The sequence below is a fragment of the Littorina saxatilis genome, unplaced genomic scaffold (assembly GCF_037325665.1).
Source record: "Littorina saxatilis isolate snail1 unplaced genomic scaffold, US_GU_Lsax_2.0 scaffold_1087, whole genome shotgun sequence".
Classification (NCBI taxonomy): domain Eukaryota; kingdom Metazoa; phylum Mollusca; class Gastropoda; order Littorinimorpha; family Littorinidae; genus Littorina; species Littorina saxatilis.
In genome coordinates this window covers 17,415-41,544 of record NW_027127177.1, presented here as the reverse complement: position 1 = coordinate 41,544, position 24,130 = coordinate 17,415, and the positions used below count along the sequence as shown (strand labels likewise).

The 24,130-nt window shown below is 42.5% G+C and overlaps 1 long non-coding RNA gene across 1 annotated transcript; it reads left to right on the top strand.

Moving 5' to 3' along the window:
• Positions 1-1,944: 1,944 nt before the first annotated feature.
• Positions 1,945-8,015, top strand: LOC138955649 (uncharacterized). Its single transcript, XR_011452315.1, has 3 exons — positions 1,945-2,525; positions 2,926-3,273; positions 7,673-8,015. It is a non-coding gene; the product is annotated as an uncharacterized lncRNA (long non-coding RNA).
• Positions 8,016-24,130: the final 16,115 nt, after the last annotated feature.

Below are 24,130 nucleotides of genomic sequence, written 5' to 3'. Positions count from 1 at the left end.
CCACTTTTGGCCAATTTAAATAAGCTTGATGTGGAATTTCTTATCTATTGGTCAAACGGTCACTTCAGCAGGCACTGTCAAAACAACGATGGAACTGGCCAATAGTCACAATAACGAGGGGAAAACATGTATACCCCGGTCAAAACAACGTTCACACACGAGTGTGTATCGTGTGTATCATCTTTGTCAACACAATGCAGGCGGTGTTTCAGTTTATTGAAATACTGAGTGTATGTGAGTGTAATTATGCACATTCACTTTTGGCCAATTTAAATAAGCTTGATGTGGAATTTCTTATCTATTGGTCAAACGGTCACTTCAGCAGGCACTGTCAAAACAACGATGGGACCGGCCAATGGTCACAATAACGAGGGGAAAACATGTATACCCCGGTCAAAACAACGTTCACACACAAGTGTGTATCGTGTGTATCATCTTTGTCAACACAATGCAGGCGGTGTTTCAGTTTATTGAAATATTGAGTGTATGTGAGTGTAATTATGCACATTCACTTTTGGCCAATTTAAATAAGCTTGATGTGGAATTTCTTATCTATTGGTCAAACGGTCACTTCAGCAGGCACTGTCAAAACAACGATGGGGCCGGCCAATGGTCACAATAACGAGGGGAAAACAAGTATGTGTGTGTGTGTGTGTGTGCGTGTGTATGTGTGTGTGTGTGTGCGTGCGTGCGTGCGTGCGTGCGTGCGTGCGTGTGTGTGTGTGTGTGTGTGTGTGCGTGCGTGCGTGCGTGCGTGCGTGCGTGTGTGTAGGCCTATGTGTGTGTGTGTGTGTGTGTGTTTGTGTGTGTGGAGTGGGTAGTGTGAGAGGGGGTGGGAATGTTTGCATGTGTGTGTTTGTGTGAGCCCCGTTAAGCTGCCTTTTGCAAGTTTACACACCCTCATAAGGATGCCGGGTCGGTATATCCTGCCGGCAGCATAGGAAAATATTGTCAAAAGCCGTATAAAACGGTCAATAAATACCCCTAAATTAAGTTTCGTTTCGTTTTACGTCAGGCAGCAAAATGGAGGTAAAATGTCACGGATGCATGTTTTTTACACACCTCTTGGGTAACACGTGACCGCGCATACGCTGTAAAATTCCTCACACAAGGTCACACAAGTTCGGCGCGCCACAAGTTCAGTTGACACTGAAAATGGACGCCGTAGTTTGGAGAGAGCAGCGGCAAGAGCAGCGATGTGACCGAAAGAGGCCGGTATATTTAATTTGGATGATTTATGTTTATAATATACGAAAGTGTGTGTGTGTGTGTGTGTGTGTGTGTGTTAGTAGGAGCACCGTTAAGCTGCCTTTTGACCACTTTATGATAGTAAATGTCAACATACACTACATGGCATCTCTATTCATGTAAAATGTCAGCTTAGCTAAAGTTTCAAAATAGGCGAATGATTTCTTTCCAACTTCATTTAGAATTACAAAATAAAGTTTCATCTCAAATCTGGACAGAATCGGCCTGTAAACTCTGCTCATTTTTCCCGGCATCTTAATGATTGTGCAAAGTCACTGACCGGATAACGTGGCTCACACCAGTATGTGTGTGTGTGTGTGTGTGTGTGTTCATGAATGTTTGCATGTCTGTATATCTGTCTGTATATCTGTCTGTATGTCTATCTCTCTGTCTGTCTGTCTGTGTATGTTTCTGCGTATGTGTATGTGTGTTAAAAAAGAGACGGGGAGAATATTGAAACAACAGCAACGCTGTAGGGATTTTGTGTATGTGTCTTTCTCAATGTACACTAGTTTTACTGCCATCAGAGGAAAAGTCGTGCTGACCTGCCCTTAATCTCCTCAGCCTAATTGGATCTGTTGAGAAAGGCGTGTCGGCAATCAAAGAACTATAAACAACAGCGTTTGCTATTTTCGTATGCTCATCTCTTCACATAATGCCATGAGGATAAAGTGCAAGTATCATACGCACAGAGATTCTAGTACCGTGGATCGAGTTTTACCTCGTTGGAGTCATGATCACTCCTGTGCAAGGAAGTAGGAAAACATATACAAAGCAGATTGATGATTTGGCCATTGTGATTGAATACGATTTTAAATGTAGAAAATCTGTTCAGTGATTCAGTCTTTAGGTGTGGCTGAAGACTGCAACAGGATGTTGTGTGCTGGATTCGCAGATGTCTTGAGACGGGTGTACATAAAGTCAGTTTAGCCGATGATACAAGTGAAACAAGTGAACTCTATATTTCTGGCCTTACTTTGTTATATTTCGGTCAAGAAAGACCTTATTTCACACATTAACCAATGATTTGCATATCCGTCTGACATCGTAACACTTCTAAGAGGGAGTTAACTTGCATTTAGAATCGCTGTACTAAGGTACGCTGCCTGCGCTTTAATTTCTGCACCTGATTCAAGTCCTGCAGTTGCGGATGTGTTTTGCGATACTTTTTTTTTAAGAAGACGCTGCTACACTTTCTAGCCAATTGCGACCTTAACGTAGCTGAAAGATGCAGCTGTTTCTTTTCTTCGCATGCCTGTTCTGTGGGCAGTCTCGAGGTGAGTGTCCCACTTTGCTGTACAGCTAAAGCACAAACACAATGGCAAACAAACAAAGTTGCTCGCTAGCAATGTTGTTTTTTCTCTCCAGAAAACGTCTAATGTGTTGTTGATATTTGACATGTCTACAAGTTAAATCATGATTTAGTCATACTATGCCATAGCCGGGTGATCTACCTGATTGCCATCATTAGATGGCAGGTATTTTTAGAATGTGTTACCGTTTTCCAAAGCAGAGAGGGTGGGAGAGGATCGGTTACCTGGTTTGTTTGTTGGTTTGTTGATTCCTTTCTTTCAAGTCGGATATATTCATTTTACTCTACGCTCTTCTATGACGTCACGATATTCATATTTTTGTGTGTACATGAATGCTGTTCATAGTACCATGCTTATCTTACAGTTGTTGCTGCAAACTATTCCTTTGCTGAGTGTAACCAGGACATGAATATTGACGTTTTATCAAACCAGCCAACCTCCGTAACCTGCACAGGACTGAGACAGGGCCAACACATTTACTGGTCCATCACAAAGGAAGGGATTGAGACCAGAATTGGGAATTGTACCAGGTGTACGCCTCCACCTTGTGAAAACTGCTCTGTTTTCAACGGCAACTACTCAGTCATCAGACAACCAACAAACACGACGCTACGTTTAAAAGCTAATGTCAACGCCAACAACAACAGTGTCCTCAAATGTTCTAACAATGGGAATAAGTCTTTTGCCGTCTGCAACGTGATCATAATTGAAGGTATGTGGTTTTTGTTACGACTGTTCAATATGTGTGTTGTTCGTATTGCGTTGTTCACACGTAGCTCTGTTTTCGTATTTATCCCATGACCTGCCTCTTTGTCCCTGTTACCTGAGTAGGTGAATACGCTGCGTATTCCATGGTTACCCGAGCGTACTCCATGGGTATTGAGCCTCGACCTGTCGATATGTTTTGCACGTGTTCGCAGAATACAACTGGAATAGTTAAGATGTCATATGCATATTAAGAGTTTACTGATGGACTACGTTCTTCAACAAACGACTGAAATATTCTGGGTGTCAAAGTCGATATCACGTATGGCTACAGGCCAACATACGTCAACATTGAGGAACTAAAAGAATAATACACACAAGTGATATGCGCATTCTGCATGGGTTTATAGAGCTGATTCGAGATAATTCGATGGCCGAAGCGTCCAAAGGCACAACGAGTATCGCGATTTAGATCAAGGGACACTATGGAGATACCTTTTACACGACAAGCCATCAACACCGAGAGAGAGAGAGAGAGAGAGAGAGAGAGAGAGAGAGAGAGAGAGAGAGAGAGAGAGAGAGAGAGAGAGAGAGAGAGAGAGCAAGGGAGAGAGAGAGCGAGAGAGAAAGAGAGAGCAAGAAAGAGAGAGAGAGAGAGAGAGAGAGAGCAAGAGAGAGAGAGATAGAACACAGGAGAGAGAGAGAGAGAGAGAGAGAGAGAGAGAGAGAGAGAGAGAGCGAGAGAGAAAGAGAGAGCAAGAGAGAAAGATAGAGCAAGAGAGAAAGAGAGAGAGAGTAAGAGAGAGAGAGAGCAAGGAGAAAGAGAGAGAGAGCAATAGAGAGAGAGAGAGAGCAAGAGAGAGAGTCAGAGAGACAGAGACATAGACATAGAGACAAAGAGAGAGACAACGAGAGAGTCTGGAGTCTGGAGTCTGGAGTCTGGATGGTTTATTGATTGGGCCCATTTCAATTCGGGGTGTACACATTTTCATCATTCATGCTTCATGAAAAATAATCATGTAATATTAATCATAATAAAATAAATCATCATCATCGTAATGACAGTCGACATGACGACTGTGGAAACAGGCATTTACAACAGCAAAACGTTTGGAAAAGGACAGTAAGCATCAGCACAAAATCCAGTCTCTGTCGCACTTCACTCATGTCTCTCTGTCCTCTTTCCGTCCATCCATCCATCCATCCATCCATCCATCCATCCATCCATCCTTCTATCCATCTCGTGTCCCTCTGTCCTCCATCCATCTAATCAACCGTCTGACTGTCCAACCATTCATCCGTCGTCCATCTATTCATCACTCCATCTATCCCTTCACATGCCCTTTCACACGCAAATCTGCAAGCAGTTATATGCATAATCGTTGCATCTCTGGTACATTGCCGCATTAACGTTTTCAAAAAAGACAAAACTTTATTACTGTTTTTTAAGCAATCGACAGAAAGCAGCAAAAATAGCATACACATAAAACCAGGTCGTGCAATATCTCATATTCACTGTCCCCACTCACTGCGTATTTTAAACGCGTTCATGATGAAGGTTGCAAGTCTAAGTAATATTGATCTGTTTGGTGTCGCTAGAAGTAGCGCCAGTTTAAAGCTTGATGGGCGGTTGTAATATTTTGCAGGTATGTAGTACTCGCGAATACCAGCAGAGAGAGAGAGAGAGAGAGAGAGAGATAGAGAGAGAGAGAGAGAGAGAGAGATAGAGAGAGAGAGAGAGAGAGAGAGAGAGAGAGAGAGAGAGAGAGAGAGAGAGAGAGAGAGAGAGAGAGAGAGAGAGAGAGAGAGAGAGAGAGAGCCATCAAAGCACACCGCAGTTACCTGGTAGTTAATACTCAATATTGCTATTTCATATGTTACGTGGATTTCCATTGGTCAATTGGGCAAAACGGAGTTCAGTGCAAAAGTGATATCGACGACATTTCCGTCGATATCAGTTTTGATATCGACGACCTCTTTATTGCTTCCCCACTTCAAAAACAAAAACACCTACATTTAAAAACAAACAAATATATATGAAAATGTAATTATCCCAGAATTTAGTTGAGCAAGTGACTAAAGACTTTTTGAAAGAAAAGACATTTTGAAATACTGAAAAGTACAAGAAAAGAGTGAACAAAAAGAAATAATAATCAGAGGGAGGGATATGGAATAGCCAAAACTGAGACAAATACTTTTGTAATTTCTTTACAGTAAATACAAAATGTCCAGAGATATAGCAATATATCTAACATTGACTGACTGTGTGACGATATCTTCTGCTATTGGTCTGTTTCGACAGTGATATCAAAATCTCGACCTCCGGTCTCGATTTTGATATCACTGTCTCAACAGACCATAGCAGAAGATATCATCACACAGTCCGTCAATATTGGGTAATCTGAATTTGACATCTACCATCGAAGGCATGAGCGAGTGCGCGATTCGAGGTGCATAACTTTGGAAAAGTTATCGCAGCTGGGAACTCGCTCAGATCCATTCCAACAGCAAAATCATAATCAGAAATGTTGCCGTCAAATAAAACCAAACGTTAGGCTTTCTCTTTTGTTTATTTGATTTGACCTTAAGGGCATTGATTCGATTGATAGCTGAACCTGCTGGTAAAAGTGCTGCTTAAGGCTGTTTGAACTGACGTCTGCTATACTGGCCTGCGTGAATTAATGCCAGTGTTAGCTAGTGTCATCAACAGGAACATGTCCACATTTGAACTCGGTGACAGGAAAAGAAGAAGAAGAAAAGAAGTTGGAGATGCCGTGAAGATATAGGGAAGAGAAGAGGATGTGATCGTAATGTCAGTGTGTGCAACTGCAAGCGATAATATGCCCACAGCGTTAGATCGATCCGATATCAGGTGTTCAAACTCAAGACCGAGTCAAGTCAGAGTCGACAGCGATGTACAGACATAACACTGACAGGTTTCACGTCAACGACAGGCACACTTTCTAATTACAAGTTAGGCTCACCTTAAACGTGACGATTGAATATGTAGGTAATCCAAATGTGAACACCGAAACAAAACAGCGGATGTTAGCCACAGCTTCAATCACCGACGGACCGAGACTACAAACCGACTTGGGTTACGAAACAAACCGGCGCGGCCCGAACTGAATTCGTTGCGTGGCCGTCGTCGGGCGCAATTCTGGGAGAAACAAAACATACACCGGTATATATACCGTGTTGAGTATAACGAAAACAGAAGTCAAATATACACATAAGGATGTTTTATGATGACTTTTAAAATGTAAAAACAAATGTAAAACCTTTTAATAAGCATTTATGATGACTTAATGTCAAAGAAACACCAAGTCGAATGACGCCGTCTGTCATTCAAATAAAAGAAAACAAGCTTTGCGCATGAACTAAGTGACAAACGCGGAAGCTTTCGGCGTGCAGAAAACAGGCACTAGCAGGTTTTAGTGGAGAAACAAAATAATATGTTGTTTTTTTATGAAAACGTCGTGGTCAAGGAATGATAAGGTTCACACCTTGTCCTGGATAGCTTGCATATTTGTGACCCTCCACCACGAAATGAGTCGCATGTCACCTCGCGCGGTTCTGCGCTAGGCTTAATATAAGTCCGGGGAGTGTCTGGTAACAGTGTGAGGGTCACCTTAGTCACAGGCTTATGACTCAAACAGTTTTCGCTCTTTTCTAAAACGGTTTTCACCACTGGATAGAGCATAAAAAACTCTTTAGGAAAATGTACACATATGAAAATCATGCAAAGGTGACATGCGACTCATTCCGTGGTGGAGGGTCACATTTTTCCTTGGGTAGATTTTCGGGTATATCTCGCCAGAGGCTCGGGAATACCTAAATATCTACCCGAGGGAAAATATGCAAGCTATCCGGACTCGGAGGTGTGTAACCTATATAACATGTATTGCCCCCATTGATCCAATGAGTTGTGAGGGTAAACACTCCAACTATGTTATTCCTGTCTGTCTAACGTTTACCTAATTCTGTATCATTCTGTTATAATGCGTATTGCAACCTCTGTGAGAAATACGACTGTGAATTGCATGCACTTGAAAGAAAAGTAGAGAGGTGACGTCTACAAGAAATGGGAGACACAATAGCTGTCCAAGATAGCCCTTATATTACAGATGCAATGCAAATGCAATGTTACGAAAGGAATCTCAACAAATACAAGTATCAAATTGTGCTGTCCTTGCACATATGCTGTGGAGTAGTGTGTAAACAATATCACGTGTTCGTTCAACACACAACTGGGTGAACACATTTGATAGCATCGTAAGACCAGACAGACTGTGACTGATACTAAATATATTTAGTAAGCTAATTCGACATGAAACAGATTGCCATTAATGAAATGTATAGATTCAATAATTCAATATGATAAAAGATGACTTGCCGTCTTGCAGCTTACAGTCTGCCACGATGCAATGATGCCGTTCTGCAAATAAACGAGAAAGCGAAAACAATGGTTGAATGCACAGGACTGCAACCTCTCCAGACCTTGTACTGGAGCATTCTGTTTAACAACGGGACTGAGGAACGCCTGGCCGAGTGTTCAAATTGCAAAGGAAAAGCTAGTATAGCCTGTCCAGCCTGCACCATTAGTAACAGCGACTACAGCGTAACACGGGAAGCAACCTCGTCAGTCCTGCAACTTGTTGGTGGTGACGACAGCAGCAAGGACGGGGCAACACTGAAATGTTCAAAGAGAGATAACCTCACAGCAGCTGCCTGCAAACTACGAGTTTCTGGTAAATGCATTTTCCTTATTTGGTTTTCTGTCTTCCCGATTAGTGATTTGTGATTTAATATTGCACGGTTAATCTGCTTGTTTTGATAGTTTGTTTCGTTTGGTACTTGGAGTCGAAGGTCCACAACATTTGTAACACTGTCTAATCTTGACACAGATAATACGAGAAAGTCTATGGACAGTAAACTGCTCCCAGCTGTAGGAGGAGGTGTGGGTGCTGCTGTCGTCGTTGTTATCGTCGTCATCGCAGTGGTCGTTGTCGTTAAGCAAACAGGTAAACTATAAATCATGGTTGAAGTTATTTCATGTTACTTTATGTGTACATGTATGTGTGACCCTCCACCACGAAATGAGTCGCATGTCACCTCGCGCGGTTCTGCGCTAGGCTTAATATAAGTCCGGGGAGTGTCTGGTAACAGTGTGAGGGTCACCTTAGTCACAGGCTTATAACTCAAACATAAAGCTCTTTTCTAAAACGGTTTTCATAACTGGATAGAGCATAACAAAACTCTTTAGGAACATGTAAAAATATGGAAATCATGCAAAGGTGACATGCGACTCATTCCGTGGTGGAGGGTCACATAATTATGTTTCGTGTGCGTGCGTCTGTGTGTGTGTGTGTGTGTGTGTGTGTGTGTGTGTGTGTGTGTGTGTGTGTGTGTGTGTGTGTGTGTGTGTGTGTGTGTGTGTGTGTGTGTGTGTGTGATGTTAGTAAGCATTGATGGAAATGGTGTTCATCGTACACGAACGTTGTAATCAATAATACGATCTATTTTGATGTGTTTATAATTCAGAATGTTAAATGGCAGAGATGATTATACATGTCATGACCATCAATGGCCAGTAAGCTGTGTTCTTTTTTTGTTTGTTTTCAGGAAGAACAAAGGATATTATAGGAACACCAGAGTCGAATTCAGCAACGTACGTCTTCTGTAAACACACCCACACCCGCAGATTCACCCACGCACCCGCCCCCCCTCCCCCCACCCCACCCCACCATCCAGCCACACTGAGAGTCTAATTAGTTCGTCGCCAAGTAAGTGATACTTGAAGTCACTGTTTAGCCAGAATCTTGCTTGACGCTGTTTTCAAGTAATTGCTTTACAGTTTCGATCGGGTAAGAGCCGCAAAACGGGTCTAGCTCGCCATCACCCCCACCCTCCTCCACCCCAGCACAGTCGTCTCGAATACACTTCTTGTTTGCTTGTTTTGGTCAATTATATTGTGTGTGTGTCGTGTTTGTGCAGAAATGACTCACCTTACGATGGCTACGATGTTCCAGTGAACAGAGCACCAACTGTTGCAGAAAGCAGTCAAGGTAATGAGAGAGAGAGTGAGAGAGAGAGAGAGAGAGAGAGAGAGAGAGAGAGAGAGAGAGAGAGAGAGAGAGAGGGGGAGAGAGAGAGGAAAAGAAAGATAGAGACAGAGAGAGAGAGCTTGAACTTGAACTTGAACTTGAACTTTATTACAGGAAAGATAGCATTAGGTCCGTAGGACCTTTCTTACAGCTAGTCCTGATCTTTTCTAATTTTCTGATTTTATAACGAATTTGGCAAACCTAGCTAATTAGTCAGGCAACATGCCTAGCTATTTACTAACTCACTTACTCACTTACTCACTTACTTTCTCACATATTAACTCACATACTCACTCCCCTACTCACTCACTTATTCATTCGCTTGCTCAGTAAATCAAAGAATGAAATTACGAATGTCATGGCAACTGATACAATGTTTTGTTTGGTTTGTTTTTTCAGAAACAGGAGATCTTTACGACAGTCTCCAGCAGCTTGACATAGGTCTGCGATCCCTTTATTCCGCTATAAGTCAGCCTCGTGAAATGGCAGGGATAAACAGGGGTAAGTACTACAGATTTTCTAAAAACTAAATATATAAAAAAGCCGACTATTTTTGAATATTATTGTACTGGTTGGCTAAACGCCAGCCTCGTCATGTGGCAGGAATAAACAGAGGTATCTCTTCTGAACAAAAAAAGAAGAAAAAAAGCCGATTTTGCAATTATATACTCACTTTACATCTTCATTAAAATTACACTAAATCGTTAGGTGTTGCAACATAATGGACATTTAACTCCGGCACAGTTTTTGACTCGATCAAATAATGATAAGACTGCATTATCGCTGTGATATGTTGACAAGTCTCAACATTGGAAAAATCAAATTACCGATTATGGTTTTTTAGTTGCAGATCGACCTCCTCCAACAATACCTGATTCAAAATCAGAAAGGTACGTGTCAATTATTCAACACACACACACACACACACACACACACACACACACACACACACACACACACACACACACACACACACACACACACACACAAACACACGCGCGCGCACACACACACACACACACACACACACAGACACACACAGACACACACACACACATACACACACACACACACACACACACACACACACATACACACACACACACACACTGTGGCAAACCTGACAGCTGACGTTCTTTTATGCATGTTTGTTTGTGTACAGAACAAGCTCAACAGAAGAATACATCGAAATCATCGCTAAAGAACTGCCATCTGACGCAGAAGGTGAGAACACCTTTGAATCCAGATGAAATATAATCGGCAATATTTTTGCTCAAGAATAAAGTGTTTTTGTTGTTGTTTTCGATGATTCTGCCTTTGCTGCTGTCACTGTCGCTTTTGTTTGTCTATTTGTCTTTGTGTGTTTTCTATCCATCTGACTGTATGTATACATGTGATCGTGTGTTTGTCTGTCTGACTACCTGTCTGTCCATCTGTTACAGTTTGTCATGCTCCAGTTGCACTGTGTACTATACGCGTAAACACGCTGCGTGTTTGCTATTTTGAAATAGTTATAAATGTTAAGTTTGATTTGAATTGTTCTTCTTCTTCTGATGCTAACAGTGACAGGAACGCTCTACGGCAGCCTGCAGATGTCTGATGTCAATGTCCCTTCAGTCTACAGTGAGATTACCCGCAGCACCACCGAGTCTGCCGAGAACAATGGTAAATATCACATTTTACGGCGTCCTTTGTTTGTCCCACGTGCTTTTTTCTGTGACGCCCAACTTGAGTCATTGCCTGTGCCGTTTCGTGCAACGTGTTGGTGGTCTACTTAACTCTTCCGACTGAGTGTGTGCCGTAGCGCAGTGGTTAGCGCATCGGGCTGTGGGCCGGGAGGTCGTGGGTTCGAATCCCATCAGGGTCATGTGGGTTTTTCGGGCTACGGTCGGCTCCTACCCAGAGTGGAAGTGCTATGGTTCCTATGGGAAGGCTGGAATCACACAGCCGAGTGTCATTCACTTAAAGAATGCGACTTTGAGGGTGCTCAGGTTCTGTATACCTGACCAACACCGCAGGTGCGGCAGTTCTCGGGCCTGGTTGACGCCAGGATATATTATGACAGTCAGCGTAGAGTGCTGCCCTGTCACGTAGTCTCAAACCAAATTGGAAATCCATAGCATCATCATTATAATCATCCTCATCTCATTAATCATCCAAAATTATAAATTGTCCTTGCTCTTGTGGCCCTTCATGCCCGGAGCTCTCATGGTGACCTTGGTCTCAGTGTTCCTGTTCCATCCTTCCCTGAATAGTACTTCTGCTGTCAGTCTTCAACGTGTGACGTTCTGGGGGGTCGACGGAGGGACGTGGTGGCGGTCTGCTCTCTGGAGGGGACCCTCACTCAGTCTGGCTCCGCGACTTAGCAGTCAATGTCGTTAGTAGGGGGCATAGTAGGTAGTGGGCTGCGTCCGTTAGCTCGGGACAGACCCACTACTGAACACCGTCGAAGTGACTCAGCAGAAGTGCAGTGTCATCTTCCGAGGGTAGCCTACCGCAACGACCCGACATCCCTCCCTGGAGCGTCTGTAAAATCGACAAGTCTGATAGCGGAACAAAATTCAGATGTGGATGGAGCAGCGAGTGCAGGGACGGGGCGGCGTGAGAGCACACCGGGACAAGGAACAGGTGTAAGGGAAAAAAAACAAAAAAAAAAAAAAAAAAAAAAAAAAAAAGAGTGTGTGCCTAGCAAGGGACATATTATTAACACCTCTCGGGGCACCTGATTCCAAATGTGGTGGTATTCCTTTTTACATTTAGTCAAGTTTTGACTAAATGTTTTAACATAGAGGGGGAATCGAGACGAGGGTCGTAGTGTATGTGTGTGTGTGTGTGTGTGTGTGTGTGTGTGTGTGTGTGTGTGTGTGTGTGTGTGTGTGTGAGTGTGTGTGTGTGTGTGAAATTTCCTGATCTGCTCGAAAGCCAGTGCACATTCGTCTGTCCATGTGACGGGCCCTTTCTGGCGGCCAGCCAAGAGGTTGGTCATCGGTGCTGTCAATGTTGAGTAGGATGGAACGAACTTCTTGTAATATCCGATCATTCCCAGCAACGATCTCACTTGTTTCTTTGTCGCTGGTGCGGTGATCTTCAAAATTGACTCGACGTTTTCTCTGATGGGTCTCAGTTCTCCCTTTCCGATTGTGTGTCCCAAAAACTCCAGTTTCCTGAATCCAGCATACACTTTACTTGGCTTGGCTGTAAACCCGCCTGCGCATAGGGTCTGGAGAGTCTCACGTATAGCTGTCACTTGTTGGCGCCAGGTAACGCTGGCGATGCGAATGTCATCAAATAAATTGATGGTGCTCGTGCCGAGCAGCTCTCTCATGGCTCTCGCAAATGTCGCTGGGGCTGAGACTAGTCCAAAGGGTACCCGGCAAAATGAGTCCTTGTGGTGTCTGAAATGCCGTCTTTGGTCTGTCTTTCTTCTCAATGAAGATCTGGTAGTAGCCTTTGGCCAAGTCGAGTTTGGTGAAATACTCTGCACTTGCTAATGATGCAAACATCTCTTCAGGATCAGGAATGGGTTCTGCGTCAAAACTGTTATCTTGTTAAGGGCCCTCAGGTTCAAACACATACGTTTCCGCGTCGAATTCTTCTTGGGAGCAGTATGGGGATGTGGAGGGTTCGATGATCCCTAACTCTCGTAGTTCCTTCACCTCCTGGATAATGTCTTCCCGTGCTGCGAATGGCAGTGGGTACTGTTTCGTCCGCGTAGGTACGTCTGTCGTCACCCGGATGGAGTGGACTACTGTGGCTCTTGATGCTCCTGGTGATGCTCTCAAACATTGCTTGAACTAACGGAACGCTGCTTCAACCTTCTGGACTTGATCAGGGTCCAACTCTTCATCGATGTGGGCCTCCTTCCAGCTGGAAGTTGCCTCATCCTGTGGCAGTTCCACAGTCTCAAGGTTGAATGGTGTTCCGTCCTCTTCTTCTAGCAATACTGCTACCGCTGTTGGCTTGGTGCCCTGGGGACACACGTTGTTTCCTACGATCTGGTCGTTGGGTATCGTCTTCGATACTAGCATCTGGTTTGACATCGTTGTCTGGCACTTTTTCTTCTTCTCTGTTGTCATTATTGCGGTGCTGTTGCTTCTGTCTACGTAGAGCTTGAGCATGTTGGCATGGTATACCTTCTGCGTCTGTAGTCATTGTTGAAAACTTCCACAACTCTGTAAGGGCCTTTCCACTGCATATGGAGCTTGTTTGCTGTAGTCGGTAGAAGTAGCAGAACTTGGTCTCCGACTGCGAACTTCCTCCTTGTGGATCTCTTGTCGTGGTGATGCTTCTGAATCGCTCTGGCATTGTCCACTGCGTCGTGTGCCACCTTACAGGCGTCGTAGATCATGGTCTTCAAGTCAATGACGTATTGGTAGGTCGTCTTGGCCTCCTGGGCACTCTCTCTGCCAGTCCAGGCGTTGGCGAGTAAGTCGATGGGTCCTTTCGGCTGCCTTCCGAAGAGCAGTTGGAATGGGGAAAATCCTGTACTCGCGTTGGGCAGTTATCTGATGGCGAAGAGTAATGCCGGCAGATACCTGTGCAACAGTCTTGGTTGAGTCGAGGTGACTTTCTTCAGCATGGGCTTCAGGGTGCCGTGCAGACGCTCGACGATACCATTGGACTGCGCATGGTAAGGCGACGAAAATATACCTTTTATGGAGAGTAACTTCCGGAACTCTCGCCTCATGTCTGAGGTAAACTGGAATCAATTGTCTGACTGGATTTCATCGGGAATCCCCATCCTGGCGAAAACAGAAAACAGTGCTTCGGCCACTGTAACAGAGTCTATCTTCTTCAGTGGTATTGCTTCCGGAAATCTAGTCGCCACATCAATGACTGTCAGGATGTGCGTGTGCTTCTCCTCCGTGGGAGAAGACAAGGGGCCAACGAGGTCGATAGCTACTCGCTTGAATGATGTCTCTCGATCCTTGGCATGTTATCTAAGGGAATATCTCTGGTCTTTCCCTTGGCTTGAGTCCTCTGGCAAATAGCACAGGATCTACAATACTCTGCGACAGCTGTAGACATCCCTGGCCAGAAAAATCGTGCTCAGATTATATCCGTTGTCTTGTGCTTGCTACAGTGTCCCGAGATTAAAGTGTCATGGGCGGAAAATAGCACTGATTCGACGAGTGGTTCCGGGACTACAATCTGGTGATATGTCTCGGTCGGGGTAACAAAGTCTCTGTAGAGAACGCCGTTCTCTATCACGAAGTGGAAACTATTTTTCCCTTGTCTCTTTAATTCCCCGCTGGAAGCAAACTTGAAGTAGGCATCTAGTTTTGGATCTGCCCCTTGAAGTTTCTTCAACTCATCTTCGTCCACTGAAAGTTTTGTTGCTGGAGCTCTGAGTGGTTTCGTTTCTTTCTTGTCCAGTGTAGACTGCGCTCGAATAGTGGTAGCAGCTGTGGAAAGCTGTTCTACTCCTGGTGTCACTAGTGTTGGTGTTTCTGGTTCGTTGGCCACCACTTTGCCAAATAATCCTGGTGCAGGATGAATCTTCTCGAGGTTTCCTAGTAGTAGGTCGATCACTGGTGAGTCAATCACACAACAGCAGATGTTTCCGGTGTATGTATTTGTTTTCACCGGGACGACTGCTAGTGGGAAGGTTTCCCTATTCCTCCAAAGGAGATTGTCGTCTTGCTCTGTCCGGTGTACTGCTCTGGGCGAACCAGCGATCTTCTCACTCCTGCTGTCACTGCACCTGAATCGATCACCACCGTGACTGGGATGCCGTTGACCGTTCCTTTGGAATATTCTAGGTCACCGTCCTGGAAGTCTACGGTTTTGGCTGCCCGTGTACTCCTGTTCCATCCGGCGCAAAGCAGTGTTGGTTTGCCCCTCTGTAAGCCTGATCTACATCCTCTTGCGATGTGGCCTACTATTCCACACTTGTAACATGTGATGTGAGCGTCTTTCTTGGACTTGTCTATCTCCGCTTGTTGTGAAAAAGCTTGATAGTCCTCTCGATTTGTCTGTCTGGAATGAGAACCGCCTTTGCCACCCCTCTGACCGCCTCTGTTCGTATGACCTCCTCTGTTCTGAGGTGCGCTAAATGCAGCTACGTTGTCACCTTTGCCTGCTAGTATCTTGGACGGATGTGCCACGCGATAGTTCTCTGCAAACTCAATAAGTTCCGCCAGCTTCTTTGGGTTCCTCTCGCGTAGGAACACGGCTAGCTCTTTCGCTACACTAGACAGCATCTGTTCCTGGATCACTAGTTCTGCTAGGCTCTCAAAGTTGTTTTCCGGTGCGTTCAGCTGTACCCAACGATCAAACAGGTGTCTCGGTCGAGTACCAAAGGACAAACATGATTCTTCCACTTCCGGTTTCGCAGACCTGAACTTCTGTCTAAACCCATCTGCGTTACAGTGAAACTTTGACAATAAACATTCCTTCAAGGTCTCGTACTGTAGTCCTCCCTTTGCATTCAGAGTATGAAACAAATTCAAAGCTTGACCGTCTAGAACTGCGCTACGAAGGATTCCCCAATCTTTCTTTGGCCAGCTCAACGCTTCTGCATGTGCTTCAAATCTACAAAGGAACGAGTCCATAGAATCTATAGCTTCCTTGAAAATGGGTAACCTAGGATAGTTCCTCGGGTGGGTCTTTTGCTCCCTGCCCCGATGTTCAGGTCGCTCTTGATTCCCGTTTGCTTCAGTACGTGCCCTCGCTTCAATGTCTAACTTCTTCCATTTTCATTTGTTGGATAAAGTCTTTGATGACGTCATATCCGGCTTTTTGTAAAAGTTGAGGCGGCACTGTCACACCCTCATTTTTCAATCAAATTAATTGAAATTTTGGTCAAGCACTCTTCGACGAAGGCCGGACTTTGGTATTGCTTTTCAGCTTGGCGGCTTAAAAATGAATTGATGACTTTGGTCATTAAAAATCCAAAAATTGTAATTACAATTATTTTTTTATAAAGCGATCCAAAATTACGTTCATATTATTTTGCATCATTATCTGATTCAAAAAACATATAAATATGTTATATTCGGATTACAAACAAGCTCTGAAAAATAAAAATTAAACAATTATGATTAAAATTAATATTCCGAAATCGATTTAAAAACAATTTCATATTATTCCTTGTTGGTTCCTGATTCCATAAACATATAGATATGATATGTTTGGATTAAAAACACGCTCATAAAGTTAAAGCGAAGAGAGTTACAGAAAAGCGTGCTATGCAGCACAGCGCAACCACTACCACGCTAAACAGGCTCGTCAACTTCACTGCCTTGTGTACGAGCGGCGGACTACGGTCATGGTGAAAAAATGCAGTGCGTTCAGTTTTATTCTGTGAGTTCAAGAGCTTGACTAAAGGTAGTAATTTCGCCTTACGCGACTTGTTAAGATTACGATAATAACTTGATTTTTCTGTTGAGATCAATAGTGTTGATCAAACTAATCTGTCCAAGGTGCATTTTGTGGTATCTGCTTTGTTGTTGCTGTTGCTGTTGCTGCTGCTGCTGCTGCTGCTGCTGTTGTTGTTGATGTTGTTCTTGTTTTCCTTCTTCTTCTTCTTCTTCTTCTTCTTCTTCTTCTTCTTCTTCTTCTTCTTCTTCTTCTTCTTCTTCTTCTTCTTCTTCTTCTTCTTCTTCTTAAAGGGTCAAGGTCAAGTCGCCTAGCAGGCAGACTAATCTTCGCTCCACCTTTCTTGTTTGTTTTCATCTTCTGTGAGTGTTTGTAGTGACTGAAAGTGTGTATGCTGTTGTGCAATGGATCGATCAGCCTTTCTCTGGATTCTAAATTTCCCACCACCGCTTCGACTAGCCATGTTTGCCGTTTGAATTCTGGTAAGACTTTCTCTTCTGTCCCTTCAGTATTCCGATCACCGTACGCCATGTTTTTCATCATGTGTGCCGCACGTGCACAACTCACCAAATCGCTTGATACCGAACGCTGCCCCGACACCCACCGAGACCTTTGACCCCTGCCACGCGCGCTGGCCCTCTCAACCGCTCTTTCGTCGCTATACGCGCGAGCAGCTGATGGCAAAGAAAAGCACAGGCGCCTGCCTTGACCCTGATTTGATAACACGACTACGATGTCTCTCCATTGGATACAAGCTGCCTCGCTCGAAGCGACCCTGTCGCGGAGGCAGAAGGAAACGCCAAAGCATCAGTGTTATCACCACTCGACCCCTCGTTCATCCACCCACCCCCTCGTCGTTGACCTCCACCACATCTCAAACTCTTAGTACATGGAATACCAACCTCACCAAGTCCAACCAACCTCCTTCGACAGAGATTCTTGTATGTGCCTTTAACGCCCAATCCCTTGGTAAATCCAACAAACGTACTGCTGTGAGTACTTTCATTTCTGACAATGATATTGACGCTATGCTGCTGACCGAAACCTGGCTCCGTTCTGCGGGTGATGAGGCGAAGCTCCAGGATCTTTCTCCGCCGGGTTATTCCGTGCAGTCCTTCGCTCGGGACTCGCTGGGTGTGGCTGGTAGAGGTGGTGGTATAGCCTTCGTTTTCAAAGACTCTCTGAAGAAACATTGCACCGTCACACAATCACCTCTGAGCCACCCCACCTTTGAGGCTGCTACTCTGACTATGACCGTTCAGGATTCTAGAATCAACATCGCCTGTGTCTATAGGCCACCTCCAAGCAAGAAGAATAAGCTCACGAACACTATGTTTTTTGACCAGTTTCCAGACTTTCTTGAGCATTGTGATTCTTTGCCTGGGAAAACTCTTGTGATGGGTGACTTTAATTTTCATTTTGAAAATGCTGAGGACTCCAACACCAAGAAACTCTCAGATTTGTTCGACATGTTCAGTTTTCACCAGTCTGTTGACTCTCCGACTCATAAGCATGGTCACATGTTAGATTTAGTCATTCATCGCCCTTCTGATGCCATTGTCAGTTCATGTTTTGTCAGTCACGACCTTAAGTCTGACCACAACGCCGTATTATGTCGTCTAAATGTTCCAAAGCCTGTGTCTGCCCCTGTAACAATAACTTTTCGTAGCATCAAGAAGATTGATAAGGAGTCTTTTAGACATGATGTAGCTGGTTTATCTCAAGATTGCTCTGTCACTGAATATAACCAGACGTTGCGCTCAATTCTTGATAGGCACGCCCCTCTCTGCCAACGCACGGTTCGTCAGCGGAAATCTAACCCGTGGTTCAGTAGCATCTCTGAGCAGTTTGGCAAACTAAAACGTGAACGTCGTCAGGCGGAGAGGTGCTGGCTTAAATCCAAACTCACTGTTCACAAAGAGATTTTTGAAACCATCAAACGCAAAGTAAATGACTTAGTTGAAGGCGCTAAAACTGCTTTCTTCTCTGCCCAGATTATAGGTAGTAGAACATGCAAAGAACTTTTTCAAAATTTCAATTCTCTGCTTGGAAAACAGACGGTTTCCAGCCTCCCCACCACCCATGACCCCAAGGACCTGCCAACTGTATTTTCTGACTACTTCACTGAGAAGATCGAAACCATCAGAAATAGCTTTCCTCCACCAGTGGCTTCGCCTCCGGCTTCACAATTCTCTGGTTCTTTGTTGGATAGCTTCATTCCTGTATCTGAGCAGTTTGTTTTGAAGATTTTGAAGAACACAGTGCCAAAGTCTTGTGAGCTAGACCCCATCCCCACCAACTTGTTTTATGAAAACCTTGACCTTTTTCTTCCCATCATAACCAACATAATCAACTCTTCTCTCACTTCTGGCACTGTGCCAATGGACTTGAAAACTGCAATTGTTAAACCTTTGATCAAGAAACCATCTCTGGATAAAAATCAGTTGAAAAACTATAGGCCTGTTTCCAACTTGCCATTCATTTCTAAAATTCTGGAAAAAGTAGTGCTTAGTCAGCTTCTCTCCCACCTTGAAACCAACAACCTCTGCAACCCTCTTCAGTCAGCGTATAGGGCTGGCCACAGCACCGAGACTGTTTTGCTTCGTGTTGTGAATGACATTCTTTCTGCTCTGGATAATGATGACCTATCAGTTCTGCTTCTCTTGGATAACTCAGCTGCGTTCGATACGATCGATCACTCTGTTCTGCTCTCTCGTCTCGAATCTGTTTTTGGCATTCACTCTACCGCTCTTCACTGGTTTAGTTCATATCTACAGGGCCGTAGTCAGTATGTGTCTGTCAATAATCTCTCATCTCCTCCATCTCCTCTCTGTTTCGGCGTTCCCCAGGGATCAGTTCTAGGCCCAGTTTTATTTGTACTATACACCACTCCTCTCTCTGCCGTCATCAAGCAACACGCAGTCAATCACTACCTCTTTGCAGACGACACACAACTCCAACAAGCATGCAAGCCTACAGAAATCCAAGCGGTGACGCACACTCTCCAAAACTGCACTTCAGATATTAAATCATGGATGACAAACAATATGCTCAAGTTAAATGATGACAAGACTGAATTTCTTCTTTTCTCTGGAGCTTCCTGTTCGACCACTTCCCTTCCAGCCTCCATCACAGTAGGTTCTAGTGACATTTCTCTCTCTGATAGTGCTAGGAATCTTGGGTTCATCATGGACTCCCACCTCTCAATGAAACAACACATCAAAAAAGTCTGTCAGACATGTTACTTTGAGATCAGAAGAATAGGTTCCATAAGAAAATTTCTCACTGTTGATGCCACTAAAACTCTCGTTACATCCTGCATTCTGTCCAGATTAGATTACTGCAACTCCCTTCTCATAGGCTGCCCTGACTCCACTCTCCAACCCTTGCAAAAAGTACAACACTCTGCTGCGCGTCTCATTTTCAGAGCACAGCATCGACAACCATGCACTCCTCTCATGAAAGAACTTCACTGGCTTCCTGTATCTGAACGTATTAGGTATAAAGCTGCCTGCTTCTGCTACAATATCATCTCTGAATCGGCACCTGCCTATCTTTCTGAACTGGTCTCTCTCTACACTCCCTCTCGCACCCTTCGTTCTTCTGATGATGCTCGACTTCTCTGTCAAGGTCGCTTTAAACGCAAGGCTCATGGCTTCCGCACGTTTTCGTATTATGGACCTCAGTTATGGAATTCACTCCCCTTTCAATTACGTCACTCTCCATCCATTTCATCTTTTAAGTCCAATTTGAAAACTCACTTGTTCCAACAACACTACGGATAGTTCCTTAGTATAGAGTCTGGGGATGTGAGATGTGCATGATGTGTTGTTTGAATCTGACAGTGATTGTATGATTTTTGTATACATGTATTGTTGTCCCGCGCTTTGAACTTTTGATAAGGCGCTTTATAAATGCCCGTTATTATTCTTCTTCTTCTTCTTCTTCTTCTTCTTCTTCTTCTTCTTCTTCTTCTTCTTCTTCTTCTTCTTCTTCTTCTTCTCCTTCTTCTTCTTCCGTATGATGATCTGTAAAAGTGTAACCTACACTGTCACTTTTATTTCTGTTTCAGGTGTACGCTACGCAAACGCTACTCGCTAAATTCAGACAGCTGAGGACAACATCTGTCTTTTGCATTTACAGGTTGTCCCATCACACTTTGTCTGACTTACTATGACCGGGGAAGGCAAGATCATCGTAAACATAATTATTATTTTTTATGTTTGGACGTTTTTCACTTTAGCTCCTCTTCGCAATTATAATATGGCTACGTGTTGATAAATCCATGTGTGCATATTACATTATCTTCTTTCGAAGGAGAGACGAACTGTATTGTTGCTTCAAGTCTGATAGATTATAAACAATCACACGTATCATTGAGTTATGGATTAAATAATGGTATGAGCAGTTCTAGCTATAGGTTAATTTCATGTTGTTCAACGTGACCCGTAGCAAAACATTGATTTTTAGTTTTGGCGTTTTATGGAACACTATCATTAATACAATTCATACGCCTATTTTCAATGCACTCTTTTCTTGTTTATATGTTTTACTTTTGCAATACAGTACATATTGTTTGCTAATTGCTTTACAAATACAAACACACACACACGCACATACACACACACATACACACACACACACACACACACAAACACACACACACAAGCACAAGCACACACACACACACACACACACACACACACACACACACACACACACACACAGGCACACACAAACACGCGCGCACACACACACTATGTGGAAAACTCTAAAAGATTTAAAGACGATGGGTGAAGTCAATACAACTAAAAAATGTGCAATCAATCCAATGAAATGGATTGATCATTTAGAGAAATTGATAGGAACAGAAACTAAAGTTTCTGATGAAAGAAAATACATAGTAAATGAGGAATTAAAGAAGATGCATACACATTGTTATACACCTATTTTAGATGACCCCATAACAGAGAAAGAATTAAAAAAAGAATGTAAAACGTTGAAAAATAAGAAGTCATCCGGAAAAGATAGAATAACCAATGAAATTATAAAAGCAAGTTTAGATCATATGACTAAAATATTAGTTAATCTATTCAACATTATTCTTACAAGTGGTAACTATCCTACAGAATGGAAGACTGGAATAAGTGTACCATTGCATAAAAAAGGAGATCCAATGAATCCGAGTAACTATAGAGGAATCACTCTTAGTAGTAATTTGGGAAAATTGTTTTGTAAAATCATAAATTCAAGAATCAACAACTTTTTAGAAAAAAATAATATTTTGATAAAAGAACAAGCTGGGTTTCGAAAAGGATACCGAACGATGGATCAAATATTCATTCTGAAGAAAATTGTAGACGATATTATCAATACTAAAAATGGTAGATTATATGGATGTTTCGTAGATTTTCAAAAAGCTTTTGATAACGTTTGGCATGATGCACTTTTACTTAAGATATACAAAACTGGCATAAGAGGTAAATGCTACAATATAATCAAAAACATGTATATTAATACAAAGATATGCACAAAAATGCAAGGTGGATATTCCCCAGATGTATTGGTTAAAAAAGGAGTACATCAAGGAAATACATTAAGCCCAACTCTTTTTAATATTTTCATTAATGATATAACAGATGGAATGCCTGACGTTGATTCGCCATACATTAACCAGAATACAAAAATATCGTGTCTACTGTATGCAGATGATCTAGTACTTCTTTCAAAATCAAAAATAGGATTACAAAATAAGTTAGATTATCTAAATAACTATTGCCTACAGTGGGGTTTGAAAATTAACATAGAAAAAACAAAAATTATAGTATGTTGTCATATAAATCCAAAAATGCACACAATATTTAAATGTGGAACTGATGTAATTAAAGTAACAGATCAATATAAATATTTAGGGGTCATATTCAACAAGAATGGAAATTTTGATACAGCTCAAGATCATTTAAGTAAACAAGGTAATAAAGCAGCACATTCCCTCCGCAGAATTTTCAGCAATCAAAACGTGCAAATAGACACAATGATACATTTATTTGATTCACTTGTAAATCCGATATTAACATATGGCGCTGAAATCTGGTATCCGTTTACGTTTAATAATAAAATAAAACAAACAAATACTGATCATTTCTTTGGATCATGTTTATCTAGCAAAACTCCTCATGAATTTGTTCATATCAAATTGTGTCGATTCCTTCTTGGAGTTCATAGAAAAGCTATGTGGATACCTGTACTGGGGGAATTAGGAAGGTTCCCTTTAGGATTAAAAATGTTATCACAAACAATAGCATTCTGGGCGCATATTCTAGACTCCAAACAAGATTCGTATATACATCAATTATATGACTCAATGTTGCTCCATCCGACAGAAACGCCATGGCTACAATTTGTTAGACAATCTCTTTGTAACTTAGGTTTTAGTCACGTTTGGCATAACCAATCTACATTAAATGTACACAAATTAAAGTTTGCCATTGACAAAAAACAACAAGAGGAATATATAAGATACTGGACAAAAGAAAAATCAGATACATATTCCAGACTTAAGTTTTATTCTATGATCAGTAAATCTTACGAAATGCAGTCATACTTAATACAAATTAAGAATAATAAACACAGAAAGATGTTAAGCAGATTAAGGACTAGCACACATTGTCTAAAAATTGAAAGTGGAAGACATCAGAATATCCCTAAAGAAAATCGTCTTTGTATTGAATGCAATGTCATAGAAGATGAAATACATTTTCTAGATAAATGCAATAAATATGTTAAATTAAGGGATGAATTTAAAGAAGATGCTTCACATATCAATATGAAATATGCTAACAAAAATCCAAGTAACTTATTTTTAGAAGACGAAGTTCAAGTTCGTCTTGGCAAATTTGTTACGGATTGTTTTAGCATTGTATAATGCATTATTATTATTTGTTGTTTGTTGTGTCAATAACTTTACTGGTTCATGACAATAAACATTATTCTATTCTATTCTATTCTATTCTATTCACACACACACACACACACACACACACACACACACTCACACACATACATACAAACACACACACACACACACACACACACACACACACACACACACACACACACACACACACACACACACACTCACACACTGACGATCATCTTACTCACATGTATATGTATAATTGTTAGTGAATGTATTTGTGCATATTGCACTCGTTTGTACGACTGTATTGTACAATGTTATGGTTAACTTAATGCCTTTAATATGTTAAAACAAATGTGTAAACTATTTGATTGAACAAGTGACTATTTTCAGGGACAATCTCAATCGTTTCCAAAAGCAGAATTATCAACTTGCAGTTTTGTCCTTGTATAGATAGCATTAAGTGTTAAAATGAAAGTGTTCTTCAGAGAGTACTTGGTATTGTTTTCAAGCAATGC